We start from the raw sequence: 14457 nt of genomic DNA, 5'->3' as shown, positions 1-14457 counted from the left end.
GGATCAGTCTCTCATCATGAGTCAGTACCTCCATAAATTACCGGTCTCAGAAAAAAAAAAAAAAAAAAAAAAATCAACTCCGACCGCGACCGTTGGCAAACTCTTCTTTCCTTTGTGATTTATTGACGTGGCTCACCCCATACAGCACCAGCTGGGCTGTAAGGAACTCCCTTGCTGGTAAGTACAGGAAATTTAAGGAGCCAGCCATTGCCCACAGGTCTTTGGCAGTGCTGCACTCCCAGAGCAAGTGCCTCACCGACTCAGGTGCACCACAACCAGGTCGGGGGCAGGTTGAGTCTCTTGCCATGCCCAGGAGTGCATGACGGACCTGACCGGGAGGATCTCATGCGCCGCGTCTAGCCCATGGACCTGCGGGCAGTCCTTAAAGCAGCGTGGCAGGCCGTGGTACCTGCTCACAGGCAGTGCTGAAATCTCACCACATTCCGTTTGGACGGCATAAGAATCCATCACGCTCTCCACTCTACCCGTGGAACAGTAATAGCAGAAGACCAGTGGCAGTGATACACATGCACAGGAACCGCAAATCCCTAATCTTAAGGGGGCACTTGGGTGGGTAAACTTCAGACAGATTTAACCCCCTTCAGTTGGTAAATGGTAAATGGTCTTGCTCTTACATAGCGCTTTTCTACCTACTCAAAGGTACTCAAAGTGCTTTTACAGTCAGAGACACATCCACCTATTCACTCACACAAGCACACACACATTCACACACCAGCGCCAGTTGCACTGGGAGCAACTAGGGGTTCAGTGTCTTGCTCAAGGACACTTCAGCATATGGCACACTCGGGGGATCGAACCGCTAACCCTATGGACAATCCGCTCTACCGACTGAGCAATAGCCACCCCAGTTCTCACCAGGTTGTCACTCTTGGGAGACATTTGTTTCTCTTTTCACTTTTGTATTCAGTTCTCTTCTTTCAGCAGCTGCAGCAGTGTATTGCTGTCCATTTTCCGTGTACGCGTGCTATTCGTTGAAGGCAATAAAACTGCCCACTGTTCAACTTCGCATCAGCACCGCCCTACACAGAACATGGCAATACCAGGTCGATGCGTGGAGTGGGGAGAGCAAGCCCTTGCTCCATCTCCCAACCCTAAAAGTCAACTTAATATATGGTCCTCGGATAGAGAACGTATCAGATATTAAACTGATAAGAACAGATTTTTTTTTTTTTTTTCATTAAAATTATTTATTGATACAGGCGGGGGGCAGAAGATGGAGAGTACAGGGAGCCTTAGGCCGGTCCCCAGTGGGTCAGCAGGGGCCCAGACACCACATGAAAATTAATGAAAATAGAATGAATAAATAAATCAGTCTCATAGGAGATTTGTCTTCCTTATCCTTCCTCCTCCCCCTCCACTATCTCCCCCTATCGTTTATTATTGTAATTATTATCACTATAATTATTGTTTTGTATGTCTGTTTTGTGATTTCTTTTCTTATTTTCTTCTTAATTATTAATGCAAACATCATTTTACTTCATATATTCTTACTATAATATAAATAACGATGTAATAATTATTATTATTCCTTTATTATTGTATTAATAATTTGCTGGTAAACATGGGATTAAATACCATGATAGGTCTCACGCACATCTGCGCACACATAAATATATTTTTATACAGTTTCAGTTTTAAATGTCAGTTTTACCCATCAATGTGTGTGCCTAGATCCAACATGATTTATATAAATTATATTTCCACATTCAATTCCCATATTTTTTTATGGGCGTTATTAATTCTTCCAAGTTTACAGTTTCAGTAATTAGTGATTTAATCTTTTGATAGTAAATATTTTTAATTAAGCTAGAGTTACATTTCAAGTATTTGTTTGAACAAGTTCTACTGTTGTTAGGTTTCATAGATGGATACAACACTATGGTCAGTAAGTGGAGCAGCAGATATATCAGAGCTAATATCATAACACAGCAAGTGGGTTGCATTTAACCAGTGGTCAAGTCAATTTATAATTGGAGTTGAACCATGACAATTTAAATATTGCTAGATTTAAATGTCTCCAAACATCTGTTAAGCTTTGGTCATTGTAGAAGTTTATAAAAGTGTTGTTCAGATGACTTGCAGAAAATCTAGTAGGAAAATTATAAAATTTATCATTGACTAAGTTAAGATCACCACCTATTATAACGTTATCAGAGTATGTTGATTTCATGTTATCTAATTGTAAGCCAATTTGTTCTAATACGTTTTTATTTCCAGTGCTCCCATTGTACCCATAAATATTGATTAAAATTAATTTGAAATCATCAAGGGGTTAGTATGAGCATTATTCAGTGACCATTAAAAAGAAAAATTTTTCAGTAGGATGGCGACCCCTGCTGATCTTGAAGTACCATGGCTGAAATAAACGTCGCATCCACATTGTTTAGACCAAAAAGTGATATCATCTATCTTGGAATGCGTTTCTTGCAAAAAAAAAAAAAAAAAAAAAAAAATGTCACGTCTCTCAGACCTTTCGCATTAACAGACATCTGAGAAATATTTTTTTAACTGTAACATATGACTCAGAACAAACAAAAATTGAGATGAATTAACTGAACTGTTTTAGAAACAAGAATATGGTGTTATCTAAAGATACTAACACATTATCGTAGCAAAAACTTAAGCATGTCAATTTGCTTGTAGGATAACAAATCCCATGTCACTTTGACCATGGTGTGACAAGCTGTATTGGCAAAAGATTGAACCAGCAATAAAGACAGGTCTTAAGACTATTTGCCTTTATTGCCCCCATGCCTTGATGAAGGCATGGGGGTAATAAAGGCCTCTGGAAACCTCACATGAACCCAGCTGGAAACTCCCTGATAGACGGTGGGCCGTGGCTGGGACCTCGTCAAATGAAGTCACAGAAAAAAAGAACTGACCTACAGAGAGGTCAAAGCAGATCAGAATAGCATGTTGATTATCACCAATCAATAATATTCATTTGCATTAACCGGTTTAAATCATGTTCTCAAAAGGTTTAGTTGTGCAACAAAAATCAAATCTATCTTTAGTTCAAGAGTTCAAGTATTAATTTGTAGTTGCAAAACTATAAATACATTCAAAGTGCTTTCTTTTTTTTAACTATATATAACTATAACTATATCCAAGTACTGTAGTTACATTAATGTTAACTGTTTCAAGAGCTGAATTAGTTTTAGTTAAGTTAGTAACAAAGAAAATATAATTTTTCAAAATTAAAAATATCTATATTGCACAGTACCCTGTAATTTGGTAGAAAATTGCATTACATTCAGAAAACCCATGGTAGCTAGAGGCATTAAGGCATAACGTGCTTAATTGTCTCTCCTTGCACCGGTAACAGTGAGTTTCCACACTAAATATTTACCTCCTTAAGTATCACAAGCACACACTTACATCCATCAGTCTCACCAATATCTTATTTTTTCAACATACCAGTAAACAGCTTAGAAAAATATTCCTTAGTAAATAACAACACTGAAATAATTATTTGGATGACACCAACAAGCTAAGCTGCTAAGCTCAGGTCAATGGCCTATTAGCATCACAACCCAGTCTCAGGCGGCACCATTAGCACCTTTTTTCATGTCTGCTACACCGATTAACGTAACTTTCAGCCGCTTCACAATCAACCAAACAAGTTACACATAAGGTACATTACTGTCAACCAAACAGGTTTGAGAGTGTTTTTTCACTCACCGAGTGATCAATTAAGGAACGACCGTTCCAGCAATTACCCTCGCCTGGTCGCCAGAAATCATCCAGTCTCACTGCTTTATAAAGTTTAAATATTAACAATACACCGGTCAGCCAGTGTTTGACATCATCAAGAATTATTCTAACTCAGTTTAAAACACTATTTTCAGGTCTTACCCCGTGGATGTAAACAGGCTTTATCTCCGCCATCATGAACATGGCCGCAAAACAGGAAGTGATGACCGGATGTAACCTATGAGGTTGATCACTCTTTTTTTTCTTTTTCTCTCTAATTCTCCCTTTCTCCAGTAGGGGCTGCCTCAAATCGTGGCATTGGCAACTAGTTGTGACATTTCCGGTGGCATCCCTAGATCCCATGGCCGATGCCACTGTTCTAGGGGAGATGCCACGGCCGATGCCACTTTTAGGGGGAGATGCCACGGCTGATGCCAATGTCATCGGAGTCGCCACGGCCGATGCTACGGCCCATGCCTTTGTTTATGGGAGATGCCACTGTCAGTGTCACTGTTTACGCTGCTGTTTGTCCGAGACAATAGGGTCTTGTGGCAGACCTCTAGCGTGAGGCCGCATCTGTCAGACGCTCAGAACAATAAGTATGCGCAAAGAAACTTTAAAAATAAAATCATTTTACACACTTTTAGGAAGCGACTCTGTCATTAATTCATATTTAATTAGCCATCACTAGAACGGCACATGGGTCCAGGGGTTAATGCCGATGCCTCCCAGTGAGAAGGTCTATGTTCAACTCCAGCTCTGGCATTTCACATGTTAATTTTGACTCTTCTTTATACGTTGCAATATAAGTCTATGCAGCACATTACCGCATTAAATCATCTGTCAGAATATAACATTTAATAGTTGAGAGTCATTTTTGGCACACTTGTGCATTGACACCATCAATCAACCTAACATAATATAAGTAATGTAAGTAATGTAAGCTCTAACCATACCATCAGTATCTCATGTGTAACATTTATATATATTGTTTTGCGTAGATTCCCAAATCTTTTACATGGTATGCTTTACACCGAAAGATTTTTAGAAGGCATAGTAGCCAATCACATTTTAGCTATGTTCAAATAACAGTGTCAGCATGTGCATAGGAGAGGAATAGTTAAAACTGTATTTTTGTAAAAAATAAAATAATTTAAAAAACAACTTATCTGTGTTCTTAATGAAAATAAGTTATTCTTTTTTGATAAATAAACACAAAATGACAACTTTTCATTCTTTTTGCCTTTTTTAATCTTAACATTTATCCATGATTTTAATACACTATTGAAATCAAAAGCATTGAGAATACACAGAAATTATTCAATATAAATGGTATCATAAAGGCACTGAACACATGCTGTATTTCAGTCTACAACAATGTTATCTACCGAATTTTCAATTCAATTCAAAATATCAGTAAGTACACCTGGGTGTTGAAGTGGAAACAGAGACTTCTCTAAATATACGTCAATGAAACAACATGGTAACACAAAATACAAAGGCAGCAGATGTAATCTTTGAATTTACAGCTTGTTTTGGAAATGGCAATTGGCACATAGAACAAAAAATGTCCACACAACGTCCTCTGTCAGTTCTGTGGATGTACAAAGAGTGGTTGTTAGCTACTCCAGCTACGCTTTTATTCAGCATTAGTGCTCCATTTCGCATTCACATTATGCCAAGTATCCTTATCTGTCACGAATCTACTCACAAAAAATATATCCTCTTTCTGCGGGGCATTGTCATTCTGCCTCAGATCAAAGGATGGCATACTACAGTATAGCCTCTGCCAGCTATTCCTCTCTCATTTTTACATCCGATGTCAGGCTGGGGAGTAACTGTACCCATTTGGGAAGGCTGCCATTGAGATGCCGAAAGCTTAGTTTATGAACTGTAGCAAACTAACCTAACTTTATGAAAGCTATGTTACTGGAAAGCTACATCTTGGACAGGTCACCAGTCTATCACAGGGCTAACACCATTAAACTTGTTAATGTGCAGAAGCAACACTTATGAGAGGGTTTATGACACTTTAGAGAATTGAGGGGACATTTCATTTTCATTTATAATTTTATTTTGAACATGTAAATGAGATCACATGAACAGAAGCACATGACCAATGTGTTATGTTGTAATGCTGTGGAAATAAATATATTGAAAACTTAGGGCATTATCTTTCTTTATATACACTACTGGTCAAAAGTTTTATAACACTCCAATATTTCTGCAGTTTAATGTCTCATTTTAATGAAAGTGTAGACTGTTGAGGAGGAATTTTAGCCCTGCTTTCCTCTCCTCTCCGGGTCCGTTGATGTGAGGAATAAAGAGACGAGAGAATGACGTCCAGTACGAGTATTTATTTTTCACAGTCTGCAGAGTGTGGAGACCACAGTACATACAAAGATATGAGTCTGGATCTGAGTTGCCTTCACGGGAGCAGTTCTTTTCTATTCCTACAGTCTAGGGTGTTTGTCTACTTCCTGATTGGCTCATCTACTTCTCCTCTTTGACACACTTTCTCTGTTAGATTGTTTTCCAGCGCGTCCTGCTCCCCCCGCGAGACATCTTCAGAAAATACATTGTGACCTTTAAGTACATGTTGTTCTCAATACAATCATATCATTCGGCCTTCCAGTGTTTTTCCACATGTTCAGTGTATTCTGTTCCAGTGATTATGTCACATATATTGCATATTGAATCACTTCTAGTAATTAAACCTGATTATTAAGGCACTCATAAGCACGCATACATTTTACTGTTCCCACAATTCCCCCTTTTGATCTCTATAAAGAGATCAACCTAAGCTAACTAAGTGAAAAATTGTTATTCCCCCTTTGATCTCTATAAAGAGATCAACACAAGCTAGCCCAGCGTATAAAATCAGACATTTAAACTGCAGACGAATCCCTGATATCTCCCAGCTCCATCTCCACTTCATCCTAAAGGAGGGGCGTCATATAAGGCGGTGACTGAGATTTACCTTCTATGGTAGTAGTGATAAACCTGACCATTAGAGACCGAATACAAGGCACGCAACAGCAGTCACATGTAACCAGGATGGCTGTAAATACTGCAATCGACATTAATAAGGATAAAATCAAACTCTTCCACTTACCAAACGTGCTAGCAAACCACTCATCCATGGGGTTGTCGAGGCTGGAATGTTCGTGCATTGTGTTCGAGAGCGCTCTCAGGCCTTCCAGGGCTCTGGTTACAGATCCGTCTGGTGCCGTGTTGTTTGGGATAAATGTGCAACACATGTCTCCAAACATGGAACATACACCCCCTTTCTCGGCCAGAATCATGTCGAGAGCCATTCTGTTCTGTATAGCCATGAGGGAAGTTTTATACAGGCGTCAGTGGACTTACCACTCACTGATCGCCTTCCTCTATTATGCTCCTACTGTGGCCCCCATTCATAGATGCTGAACACAATTACTACAACAGCTACGGCGACAACTCCTGCTAGGATGAGCACCTTCCAATTCCCGTATAGCAACATTTCGAGTAGATTCTTATAAGAAAAGCAAGCTAAACCTTCTGACGTGTGCCTCTGGCTCTCACGTGACACTAATGAGGGGCTATGAATAGCTTGTGACCTCTAGTGGTGCTTTAAACCTGTGTGTGGCTCGTCATACAATTCCGCGAATGGCGTACAATTATTGTATATCAAATAGATTATTGCAGAGGAGTCTGATGACTCCACCTAAAAGGATAAAAACACGATAATTAAGAACACAATACACGTTATCAACTGGATGTTGTTCATTGATGTCGTCCGGATCTTGATCTGACGCTTGCGTTGGTAGCTTGGCGCGCTACTTGTTGGGAGGAACGCGCTAATTTCACCGTTCCTCCGTTAGGGTTCAGGTTCGACTCCTTCACCCCCTTTTGCCACCTGGGGATTATTCTGCCCCTTTTGTTGAGGTGGGCTTTGCTTCAGCACTCGCCGGTGCCTTGGTCGTTGCACACAGGTCCCTGTGTGTGTTCCTCAGCGATCGGGTGGGAGCCTGTGCAGCCGCACACTGACTCCAGTGGTACCAGGTATTGCCTTTGCCTTTCAGCCGGACTGCGTGTGATGTCCTCTCTGTCACCTGATACGGTCCAGTCCACCGAGGTTCCGTCCACTTCCTCTTGATGACTCTTAGCAGCACCCAGTCCACGTCTGGTCCGGGGCTGTCGTGTTTTCCCGCCTGCCGGTCGGCAACCTGTTTCGCATACGCTGTAACGAGACTTTTGCAGTTCATGGAAATACAGCTTATGGGTTAGCTCAGACATTTCTACTGCCCCTGCTGGTAACTGAGACTGAGGTCCTGGAAATGCTCTCCCTGTCTGCAGTTCGAATGGTGTAAAACCCGTGCTTTGGTTAATGGAGCTCCTAATGGCCATGAGTGCTAGTGGTAATGCATCGAGCCAATTCATTTTGGTCTGTGCACAGATTTTTGCCAATTTGGTTTTTACTGATTGATTCATTCGTTCCACTTTTCCCTGGGATTGCGGGTGGTACACTGTACCAAACTTGTGCTGCAGACCCAGCATCTGTTCCACCTGTTGGAGGTCTTGGTTTTTAAAGTGGGTTCTGTTGTCCGACCGGATTCTCTCCGGAAACCCATGTTGAGGTAGTAGTGGTTTATTAAGAACTTAATTACCGTTTTACTGTCTTCTCTTTTTGTCGGCCACGCTTCTGGCCACCCCGTATAGGCATCCACGCACATGAGGAGATACCTATACCCCCTTACTGGATTGATCATGTCAGTGCAATCGATTATTATTTCTTTACCTGATCGAGTCTCCAGTGGGAAACGCCCGGGGTGTGGCTTCACTGTTGGTCTGGGATTGTACTGTACACACTGTTCACAACTTTGTATGTGTTCTTTACACATGTCTTTTAGGTATGGATGCCACCAGTGTCTCAGATTATGCATCATTTGTGTGACTCCCACATGTCCTACTCCATGTGCCTCCACCATTGCTCTTTCCCTTATCTGAGGTGGTATTACTGGTCTGCCATCAGGTCCTCTCCAGAACCCTTTTGTCTCCGTACATCCTCGAGCCTTCCACAGTGTCTTTTCCTGTGGGGAGGCTTCCTGTTGTGCGCTTACCACCTTTTCTGTGTTTACCTGTCCCTCATATTCTGTGTTCATCATGACGAGGTGTGGTGTATATCCTGCTGCTTGTTTGGCTGCGGCATCTGCTGCGTCATTACCTGCTTTCGTCGCGGATTCATGTTTCTCGTGTCCTTTGCATTTTATCACTGCTACTTTCTGAGGTAATACTAATGCTTCTGGAAGTTGTCTCATTTCTGTTTCGTGTCTGATGGGCTGACTGTTAGCTGTGAGGAACCCTGCCCTGAGCCACTGTTTGAGTTCTACGTGTACTGCCCCGGCTGCATATGCAGAGTCAGTGTATATGTTTACTATCTGGTCTTTTCCCTCTTCCAGAGCTGCTATCACTGCCAGGACTTCTGCTCTTTGTGCTGATTGCTGTCCCTGGATCCTCTCTGCTCGTACTGTGTGTGTTCCTGTCTCTGTCTGTTCTACTACTGCATAAGCTGAGACCAGTCCATCTTTGTCATGTCTGTAGCAACATCCGTCAGTGTATAGTCTGCGTTGTCTTAATGCCGTTAGTGTGAATGTGTGCGAGTTCACGTATGCTACCACGCTGTGTGTTGTTAGCACGTTAAGTTGGTGTTCCATCACTATGTGTGCTGTCTTTTGAATGAGTTTTGCTACTCCAGCCACGTGTTGTGTGCATGCTGGGTGTCGTTTTTCCATTGCATCCAACATTACGCTTACGTAAGTCAGTATTACCCTCTCTCCCCCTTTTCTCTGGTACAGAACGCCATTAGTGCATAGTTCTGTACCAGTGATTCAAGATGACTGAGATGGTTCTAATACCCCCTTTTGTAGTAGCCCGTCTATAGTGTCTTGTATGTCGTCTTCCGCCTGCTGTTTGTGGGGATATTGTCGTAACCAGATTAGATAATCGCACTGTAATTCAAACGTGACTGGTTCACACTTAATGAGACCCACGTCCGTGGGATCTGTAGACCACAACGTGTCTGGCAATGTGCTAAGCATGGCTGAGGTGTCTGGGTGATCTGTCCACTCACGCCCGTGGTGTCTGGATATCTGCGCATGAGTAAGTGTGGCGGTGTCTGTGGCTGTTATCTGGATGCAGTACGTTTTAGTCGAGGCACAATACTGCACCTGAGGGACGGACGTTTGCGCCCAGTCCGTCTGTTGTAAAGAACGTTTTATGATGCTACCGAGCTCTTTAGCCTCATGTTCTGGATGTAACGCTAGGGAAATGTGTGGTGCCGCTTCGTCCGCCATTTTATACCAGATTAGTTGTTCTGTGGTGAGGTTAACTCCGGCGGCTACGCCTTCTGGAGCAACGTATATGTTTTGGGAGTGGACTGTCCACTCTTTACCTTCTAATTGTTCCTGAAATTGTTACTGATACCACTCACATTGTGTTCGATCGTAAAACAACGTTACGTGTGGAGGGTCGGGAGGAGACAGGAGCGGCTGGAGCTGTGATATCCAGGGCTTCCACGCGAGGTAGGCCGAGAGAATGCCCCCCCTCTTCGTGGTCTCAGGTCTCAGTAAGCCCCAATAGATGTCAGCCATGGGATCAACGACCGGTTGTATGAGATATTGTCCATGGTCCGAGACCTGTTGACCGCATGGCAGACGGGTTCTGTCTGGTAGATGGACTTGGAGGCCGTCAGCTGAACACGGGATTGTCGCCCCGAGTTTAATGAGCAGATCCCTGCCCAGTAGGTTAGTTGGAACAGCTGGGGAGAACACGAACGGGTGTTGTAGAACCTGGGTGCCCAATTTTGTGCGTAATGGTTTGGTGAATGGCAGAGTTGTCTTTTCCCCAGAGAACCCCATTAGTGTGTTGTCGGGGTAACTCTGTGGGGTGTGTCACTCGTATTGGGGATAGTCACAGTCGTCACCCCAGGCTGGAAATTGCGCTGGCGGCCCCTGGTGGCGCGGGTGGCAGTGGTGCCGGAGTTCCGTAGCCACGGCCTCCCCCTCGAGGCGGTCTTCCACCTCCTCGGTGGTGTTGGGCATAGTGGGCAGTGGGCAGTCTCTGGCCCAGTGCATCGTGTCTCCACACAGGAAGCAGGGACGAGGACCTCCGTAGCCCCTCCCGTAGTCTCCTCTGGCACCCCAGCCCCTAGTCGCCCGTCCCCTCCTTTGGTAATTGCCTCTGAAGTAGCCTCCTGATGGACCAGATGGATAGAGCGGTGGCTGTGGCGCCCATGGAGGAACCGGGAACAAATCAGGAGTATTTGGTTGAGGTTCGGTAGACACCATTACTTTGGGCACGGTTTTTTCTTTCTTTTTGTCATTTACTTTATTTCTAGCGTCAGCTATTTGTAATTTAAGCAGCTGCGCCTGTAAGTGAGTTAACTCTTTGCCCTCGTTAAGTGCTTTGTCTTGTGCGGCAGTGAGGTGATGGACGAGGTGTTTTGTCAGGACTGGTCAGTGTCATAGGAGGTGGAGTCTTAGTCGTGCTCGCCGGTACAGGTGCTGGGCTCGCAATTTCTCCTGTGGCTACGTCGTCTATCTGCAGTGTACCTTCTGTTACGCGTAAAGTGGGCTATATGCCGGGTGTGGGTGTCTTAGGTGGGGCGTATGGAGGAGGACAAGTGTGGGTGTCTTGTGTGGTTACCAATTCTTTTGGACCTCCTTTGTCCTTTTTCTTGTCCGCCGAATGTAGGTGCGTAGTACTCTGCCACCAGACCCCGAGCTCCGTCCAGTCCCGTCGTTCCTTGTCCTGGGCCTCCGTTTCGGTTTTTATTTTGGACTTCTGCAACAGACCTGCCTGTTTTCCCTGCTCTACCAGATCTGCTACCTTAACCTCACATTCTTTTTGCTTTTCCCACAACCATTTGCCTAAAGGCCCCTTATCTTCTAAGGTTTTCCCTTTAAACCGAACCAGTTGTTGCACCTTTTCTTTAGCTTCCGCTAGTTTCTTGGTTTTATCCTTCTTATCGCTAACGGCTTCTGCTGCACGGAACATATTATTTATTTGTACTCCAAATGTCACCCACGCAGAGCACGGACGACCCCAACCCCCGTCGTCTATTTCTCTCTCAAACTCTCCTTCCATTATGCCTGTTCTTCTCTATTAGTTCTGAGGCCAGCCGGTGAATTTATGGAATACACCCGAACCACAAGCCTTTGGAGCAACTGTTTGAGTACGATAGCCTGAGTGATATCTAGTGAGGTTTCCCGTCACACTGAGAGTTTGCGTTATCACCGCTAGGTTTCCGCTCTCAGTTTGTCATATCACTTCAGACACTATCTAGTGTACTCGCGGCGCTCCTGACACCTCAGAACTTCTCCACCCCTTACTTCACACTTATTTTATTTCACAGTCTCGTAACGAACACACAAACACAGAGACAACACAATTAGAGCTCATACATATGTATATTACAATCCCAACCCGAGACGCACTACTCTCTTTAATTTTATTGCCAATTCTTATATGCCGACTTCTTCGTGGGGGCTAGTCCCGCTCCACAGGAATTCCACCTTATTAGTCCGCAGACTATACTACTTTAGGGGAGATACCCCAGGGCCTCGAACCCAACCCCACCTGTAATTTCAGGTATTCTAATTTAGGGGACTAGAACCCCAAGGACTCAAACCACAATCTGTAATTTCAGATATTCTAATTTAGGGGACTATAACCCCATGGACTCAAACCAACAATCTGTAATTTCAGATATTCTAATTTAGGGGACTATAACCCCATGGACTCAAACCAACAATCTGTAATTTCAGATATTCTATATGCCTAACCCAGTTAGGTCTTCTCAGGTAATTTGAGGGTCCCGACCCCTCGGGCCCCTTACCCAGCTCACTCCGTGACCCCGTCGAGCCAACGGCGGGTCCGCCACGACCGGAAATAGTCGGCTGTAGCCCTGCTACAATTTAGAATGCACTTACGTCTTTTAGTGCTTTTCCTTTTTCCTTTTTCTTCCTCTTCTCTTCTTTAGTAACCCTGTTACTTTATTTCACTTTACACATTTTACTCGTCTGTTCGTCTTTTACTGATGGCACATTTCCGGCTTAGAGAGACTTTTACTTTAGTGTTGCCAATAATGCAGATTCGATAAACAGGTTCTGCTTTACCTTAGTTTCAAGCGCTCTGTCTCTTTTCGCTGTTGTGTGTCGATCGTTTAAGTCAAATGTCCTCGCTCCGTTCTTCCTTCACATCCCGGACGAGCCCCCAAATTGTTGAGGAGGAATTTTAGCCCTGCTTTCCTCTCTTCTCCGGGTCCGTTGATGTGAGGAATAAAGAGACGAGAGAATGACGTCCAGTACGAGTATTTATTCACAGTCTGCAGAGTGTGGAGACCACAGTACATACAAAGATATGAGTCTGGATCTGAGTTGCCTTCGCGGGAGCAGTTCTTTTCTATTCCTACAGTCTAGGGTGTTTGTCTACTTCCTGATTGGCTCATCTACTTCTCCTCTTTGACACACTTTCTCTGTTAGATTGTGGTCCGGCGCGTCCTGCTCCCCCGCGAGACATCTTCAGAAAATACATTGTGACCTTTAAGTACATGTTGTTCTCAATACAATCATATCATTCGGCCTTCCAGTGTTTTTCCACTTCTGCACGCAGTACATGTTCAGTGTATTCTGTTCCAGTGATTATGTCCCATATATTGCATATTGAATCACTTCTAGTAATTAAACCTGATTATTAAGGCACTCATAAGCACGCATACATTTTACTGTTCCCACAAGACCAAATAAACAACTGAAGTTAAAAATAATAATAATAACCATGGAATCAATATATAACCCAAAATCTATCTTACATGTTCAACTCATCAAAGTAACCATCTTTGGAGTTCTTCCCAATTTTGTTGCAGAAGTTCCCAGAAATGTTCTGTACTCTGTCACTTGTAGGGTGCTTTGCTTTCACTCTTCTGTCCAGTTCATCACAAACCAGCTCTATGGGGTTAAAATCTAGAGACTGGACCATGGAGACATGGTCAACTCCGTGTTTTCAAGCTTTCCATCTTGTTTTTATCCTGAGGTAGTTCTGGTAGAGCTTGGACTACAGTTTTGGGTCATTATCTTGCTGTAGGAGGAAACCCTGACTAACTATACCAGAGCCCAGCCAGCATGTCCATGTGGGGCCCACAAGGGTTTAATATGGGCTGCGTGGGTACTGATTGGGCATGGGGTTGAACTGGTTAAATTTTGCAGGTCCCATGTGGTTTGAGGTACATGGGCCCCACATGTGAAACTCATGTGGGCTAGCTATATGAGCCCCATAAGAGATGTAAGTGGGCTAAGTGGACTTAGGCATAAAAAGGGCAATTTTTTGTTGGGCCCCATTTAAAGTCCAGTCCCCCTGATCCCCCTTCGTGCCCATGTGGGCAAAGATATGAGGCCTACATGGGTCCCGTGCAACTCAGCAAGTTGGGCCCCACCTGAAACCCGGTCAGAACCTACTTGAGGCCCATATGGGCAAACACTGGTGGGGTTACCATGAAAGCTGCGGACAAACCCACTTGGGACCCGTATCTGCAGCCCAAATTGAACCCTTATGGGCCCCACATGGACATGCTGGCTAGAAAGATACTACGTGCTGTTCTAAAACTTTTGACCGGTAGTGTATATGTCTACACTTTCCCCAAAAAGATATGTTTCTTGAAGAACCTGCCTTCTGTGTTTTGTGGACTCAAACTGTGTCATACTG

General features: G+C 43.7%; 1 non-coding gene across 1 annotated transcript; it reads right to left on the bottom strand.

The window, feature by feature from the left end:
• Window positions 1-1025: 1025 nt before the first annotated feature.
• LOC124996092 lies at window positions 1026-1208 on the bottom strand. The gene has a single exon (XR_007110809.1). It is a non-coding gene; the product is annotated as a U2 spliceosomal RNA (small nuclear RNA).
• Window positions 1209-14457: the final 13249 nt, after the last annotated feature.

The sequence above is a fragment of the Mugil cephalus genome, chromosome 18 (assembly GCF_022458985.1).
Source record: "Mugil cephalus isolate CIBA_MC_2020 chromosome 18, CIBA_Mcephalus_1.1, whole genome shotgun sequence".
NCBI classification, from domain to species: domain Eukaryota; kingdom Metazoa; phylum Chordata; class Actinopteri; order Mugiliformes; family Mugilidae; genus Mugil; species Mugil cephalus.
The sequence above is the reverse complement of the archived record's forward strand: the minus strand, read 5'-3'. Positions and strand labels throughout refer to the sequence as shown.